The following is a 6,667-nucleotide window of genomic DNA, read 5'->3' on the forward strand; positions in this document are numbered from 1 at the left end:
TATATATATATAAAAACACACATTCCTAAATTCTCCTGATTAATCAAATTTCTTTAATGTATTTAACAATAGCACCATATGTTTTACCTTGTGCGTGCTCTTTCAAAAGGTTTGACAAATTAAATGATTCAACACCCATGTTTCTTACTTCCTTAATGAGTTTTAACCTTTCTTTTTCATATTTTTTACATTTTATTAAAACATTTACTTAATGAGTTTTAACCTTTCTTTTTCCTATTTTTTACATTTTATTTAAACATTTACTTAATGAGTTTTAATCTTTATTTTTCATATTTTTTACATTTTATGAAAACATTTTTATTATGCTCTGTTGTTTCTGCCTGATTACAAAAAATACATTGACCCGTTTCATGTTTTCCTATATTAAACAGAGGGTAATTTAATCTAGTATGCCCTATTTGGATGCGAGAAATAATTGTATCTTCTTTCCTGTTCCTAAAAACACTTCTTCCATTCCTGCTTGCTGCTGAATATTATACATTTGTCTGCCCTTGCTATCACAGTTCCATACTTCTTGCCATTTTTTGTTTATGAATTCTTTAAATTTCCCTTTAACCTAATTTTTGCTAAGAGTCACTTGAATATCTATTTCTGAGTGTTTAAGAGCTTGCTTAGCAAGCTTATATTTTTCATATTTTTTACATTTTATGAAAACATTTTTATTATGCTCTGTTGTTTCTGCCTGATTACAAAAAATACATTGACCCGTTTCATGTTTTCCTATATTAAACAGAGGGTAATTTAATCTAGTATGCCCTATTCGGATGCGAGAAATAATTGTATCTTCTTTCCTGTTCCTAAAAACACTTCTTCCATTCCTGCTTGCTGCTGAATATTATACATTTGTCTGCCCTTGCTATCACAGTTCCATACTTCTTGCCATTTTTTGTTTATGAATTCTTTAAATTTCCCTTTAACCTCATTTTTGCTAAGAGTCACTTGAATATCTATTTCTGAGTGTTTAAGAGCTTGCTTAGCAAGCTTATCAACCACTTAATTAGCCTCCCCTCCCACATGAGCGGGAACCCACAATAATGTTATTAAGCTTACATTACTTATTTTTAACAAACATGCAAGAATCTCATATATAATGTCTTGCCTTGATGATTTTACTCCACTTGCAAGGCTCAATATTGCTGCATAAGAGTAAGAACATATTACTACTAATCTTGGTTTTACATCCTCTACCCACTGGAGTGCTACCACCATGGCAATTCATTCTGCTGTATACACGGATACGTGATCAGTTATTCTTTTCTTAATATTAGTTTGAAACTTTGGAATAAATACTGCAGCAGCTGTTCTGCCAGAGATCAGAATCAGAATGAGCTTTATTGCCAGGTATGTTTACACATACGAGGAATTTGTTTTTGTGACAGAAGCTTGGTAACAAGGTAAATGAGGAATAAAAATATATAAATCGACAATTGTATGTGCAGGTATATTACAATAGACAGTTTTGTATGTACAGGTACTGTATATTATGTGCAAATTGTAGGTGTAGGTAAAAGATAGGGTCTTTAGAACCATCAGTATAAATATGTAACCACGATGGATAAATCTGATCTAAATACTGCTGTGTGCAATAATGTTCTTAGGGGTTTCTTTCTCATTCTTAATTTTTATTTGTATTTGAAAAGCGACTATTGGCATAGGAAAAATCCATGGTGGTATACTGGATAATATCACAGTAGGGCTAACATCACAGTCTGCAATACCAACAACTTGTGCTTCCCTTTTACCAATCCATCCAAAGCTTTTAATATTTTTGTTTCCATGCTCCCAGTATTCTTCAATCACACCCTTTACTGGATGACTCTCTTTATGTCCTTTTAAATTAACCCAATAATTAATTCTTAATTTATACCTACGAAGGAATAAAGGAGCTTCCCCAACTTCTACCTGCATGGCTGCAATGGGAGATGTTTTGAAGGCACCACAACATATTCTAAGAGCTTGATTCTGTATAGTTTCAATCTTTTTGAGTGTGGTTTTAGATGCAAATCCGTAAATAATACTTCCATAATCTAAACTTTGTCTGATTAATGTACAATAAATTCTTTTCAATGACAATCTACAAGCTCCCCATTCTACCCCAGATAGACATCGTAAGATATTTACTCCTGTTTTACATTTCTTAATCAGTTTTTTAATGTGCATTGTAAATGTCAATCTAGATTCCATCCAAACACCGAGATATTTAACTACTGAGACTTGCTCCAGCTCCTGTTTGTACAACTTCAACTTAACCTTTGGTACATTTTTCCCTTTTGTGAAACATATAACTTGAGTTTTAGCCACAGATAATCTGAAGCTCCAATTATTTGCCTATACCTCCACTTTATCTACTGCGTTTTGTAATCTTTGAGACACACATGCAATATTACTTTTCCATATTGCCCCGTCATCAGCAAATAATGCCCTTCCAATATCACCTTTAAAATTACTAAAAATATCATTAATCATAATATAAAAAATTATTGGGCTGCATACACTTCCTTGAGGAGTTCCATTGTCTATTGTGTACGTCTCAGAATACTCTACTCCTACCCTAACTTGTACTGTTCTTTCAGGAAGGAAATCCATAATCATATATAACTTTCCTCCAATTCCCATACATTTAAGTTTTATTAAAAGTCCCTCTTTCCAAAGCATATCTTAGGCTTTCTCAATATCAAATAAAACCCCCAGCAATACTTCTTTATTTGTCTGAGCTTTCCTGATATCGGCTTCTAGGCTTAAAACAGCATCCATTGTATTCCGACAAGCCCTAAATCCACTCTGATATTGCGATATAAGACCTTTTATTTCCAATATATAATTTAGTCTATGTATGATCATTTTTTCCATCAGTTTACATAAATTAGAAGTTAATGCAATTGGCCTATAATTAATTGGATTGGATTTGTCCTTTCCAGGTTTGCCTACTGGTACTATTATTCCATATTTCCGCGAAGAAGGGATTTTCCTGCACCTTGTTAAAAAGATTTAAAATAATTTTTAAGGATCTATCTGCTAAATGTTGAATCATTACATAACATATATCATCTCTTCCAGGAGATCCCTTCAATGCAACTTTTAATTTTATCAGCATGTACATCAGTAGGAATTCCAGTTATTACGCCTCTAACCCAAGGCTTCGTCTCCATCAATGTGCATGATGCCGGGTATCCAAGCATCGAATTTATACTTAGTGCCTTATTTTGTTGTTTTTTGTCCTTACACATGATAATCAAGTTTCCATCTCTCAGAGTCTTTGCCCTATTTATTTCTCCTAACGCTTTGTTCAGAGATTTGGTCAGTTTAATCGGTTTATCGTCATACCAGGTTCTGCCAATTTCATCATTACTTTGTATTCCTCTATATTTGTCCTACTCACGTGATCCTCCTTTCCACTATCCGTAAATGATCCTTGACTATTGTTTTTCTTTCTTTTCTACGATCTAAGATTGACTACTTTCCACCATTCACTCCCTCCTGCACTCCCGCTACACGATTCGTCTTCCATTTCCGGCTCACTACCAGAGCTACCGTCATTTCCTGCCATCAGTGCTCCAGTCACAGCCCCCTTCTCCAAATACCCACACCCCTTGTCCAAATACCCACACTTGCGGTCTTGGACACTTGAGAGCGTGTGCGTGCGACAGGAAGTAAGTGTGCAAGACTGTCCCAGGTCTTAAAAATGCCAGAGCACAGTGCCCTTAAAGGGGTCATATGATGCTTTTTTAAAGATTATTATTTTGTGTTTTTGGTGTAACAGAATATGTTGACATGCTTTAATGTTCAAAAAACACATTATTTTTCAAATACTGTACATTATTGTAGGTCCTCTATGCCCCGCCTCTCTCAAACGCTTCGTTTTCTACAAAGTCCCTCCGCAACTTCAGGGATCTTATCTATGCACAATCAGCTTGTAACACTCCAAAGAGAAAGGAAAACTTGAAATCGCATCATATGACCCCTTTAATGTCTGTTTCATTCACACTGGACGCCAGAGGGCGCCCTGGCACAGAAACTCCACATGAGTATCACAAAAGGACTCAGGAAATCCCTAATATGGACAAAGGCATTGCTATTACTGTAACTGAGTAAACAGAAAATATAAAGGTTTTGAATGATAAAACAAAGACAATAAACACTTGACTGCGACAATGTATAGTTTATCTGTGTTATTCAAGCCATCTTTGGTATTTTCATCATAATTAAGTATATTTATAATCCATTGCTAATCAACATAGCCTTTTTACCATATGCTTTTTTACAGTATAGAACGGTATCTACCTGCTGCCATCAGAGCAAGTGTAATTGCTGCATTCACGCGTTCCTCGGATGCTCTTATTTCCCGAGTTGTGCTTTTAAGTCGGAATGTGAAAACAACATGGACACTCGCGTTACTACAAAAAGATGTGTTGGATTTGTATTATTAGAGCTTTCCAACTTGCGTTTGTGAATTTTCTCAGTTGGGAAATTATTTTTCACATGCGGTGCCGGTGATGATGCTTCTTACGTCCATTTCGGAGAACCAGAGAACAAATATTTCAATTGATCGCACAAGCATTGGTGGCACCGAAATGAGGCCCCGAAATCTGCGTTCTGATTCGGTTCTAGTACACATACCGGTTACATAGGTACCATATTGGCACCGGGTTTCGGTACCCAACCCTAGATCTGACTGAAATTCAATGGTTATTGGATTGGTTATTAAGGGACACGTGATCCAAGTTAGCCGTTATGCTTTCTCCAATAGTAAGTAATACAGCCCCTCTCATCTCCTTAAAGTAAGACAATTTCTGGTAATACAATACATAAGAGGGGAAAAAAATATTAAATTCTTTTAATTAAATTTGTGACCTTTACAAATTCTAATAATATCTTGAAAACTTGTGATGAATTTCTTGAATTGATGAATTACTTTTTTTTTACAGTTATTACATAAACCTGACTCCTGTTTCCCAAGTCCATGCCTTCCACCGGAGAACTAACAGGTAAATATGCACCTATGGCCAAGTGAAGCCAAAATGGCAATTTCAAAATAAAAGACCTCAAACCTTTCCCGCACCTATAGTGTTTGATTTTTAAGTTATAATTTACATTTACCTTACTGTGCATAGACTGTCCAACATGTTGTAATTATAATAATATTATTTATTTTAATGTTATATAGGCCTATCTTATGTATTTATATTCAGATACCTGTGCTCTTTATTTATTGGTCATCTATTGTAATCAAGGCATTAATGTTTGCCTACAAAACCACCACTGGCTCTGCACCCCTTTACCTAAATTCATTACTTCAGACTTATGTGCCCTCTAGAAGCTTGCGTTCTGCAAGTGAACATCGCTTAATTGTGCCATCCCAAAGAGGCACATAATCACTTTCACTGACTTTTAAAGTAACTGTTCCCTCCTGGTGGAATGACCTGCCCAACTCAATCCCAGCAGCTGAGTCCTTAGCCATCTTCAAGAATCGCCTAAAAAAACACATCTCTTCCATCTTTATTTGACCCTCTAACTCTAGCACTCTCTAAGAATAGAACTATTCATTAAAAAAACGTGCCCCGTTAAGACTTGCACTCTATTTATTTACAAACTGCTTGTTTTCTTTAAAAAAAAAAAAAACTAACACATGCTTCTCTAATCTTTTTGCATTCTATTTGTTTTCTTTTTATTTATTATACAATTAACAAAAGCATAAAGGCCTCTAACACTAGCTTGCTCTGTTCTTTTTTTATTCTATCTGTTTTCTTTTTATTTATTATATGATTTAAAAAAAAAAACCTTGCTAAGTGTACTACGTTAAGCTAACTGAGACTTGTTATAGCACTTGCATATCATTGCTCTTTTGTTGATTTTGATTGCTCGATATTGTCCTCATTTGTAAATTGCTTTGGATAAAAGAGTCTGCTAAATGTCTAAATGTAAATGTAATCATTTGGGTATTTTTTGTGAATTTATTTTTAGTGCTGCACTGAGCTAGAACATCTCTTTTCTTTCTCTCTCTCTCTCTCAAAAAAAATCCCCAACAGAAATGAACATGTTGTCCTCCCTGTCTATAGTGAGTCAGTGGATTATTCTGGATTGCACCATGTAACAGATGCAGATGGAAACGTCTCTAATCCCTGAGCAGAGCCGCTAGGGCCATTTGGCGGCCATTAGACATGCTGTATCAAACACAAATCAGGGTATCTTCCGTCCAATCAATTTTTGTTTTAATATTGAAATCTGAAAAATGAAAAAACGGGCACATATTTCGTTTTTCAATTATTCAAACAAAACGAAAAATCAAGAATCCGGCTTTATTTTTAGTTTTTACATTCAGGGATAGAAAACGAATAAACAACTTGAATATTCGATCTCTACATGTGGGCGGGAATGAAACGCCCCTCTCTGCTATTTGGTCAACCAAACATTACAACATAATAATAGTCCTAAAAAAACCTTAATAATAGTCCTCCGCTTCTATTGATTCTTAACATGTTTATTTCTACTACATTTGATCTCTTCATCAAACAGCCAGATTAATGAATGGCTTGACACATGCACAGTAATTTCTCCAAATTCCACAAGATGGCAACAAAATTCTTCAACATTGAGTTTATTTCTTTTTAAACATGAATCAGTTTTGTATTTTTATTTATTTATTTAT

This window comes from Sinocyclocheilus grahami, unplaced genomic scaffold, assembly GCF_001515645.1.
Source record: "Sinocyclocheilus grahami isolate Dianchi unplaced genomic scaffold, SAMN03320097.WGS_v1.1 scaffold3.1, whole genome shotgun sequence".
In the NCBI taxonomy this organism is placed as follows: Eukaryota; Metazoa; Chordata; class Actinopteri; order Cypriniformes; family Cyprinidae; genus Sinocyclocheilus; species Sinocyclocheilus grahami.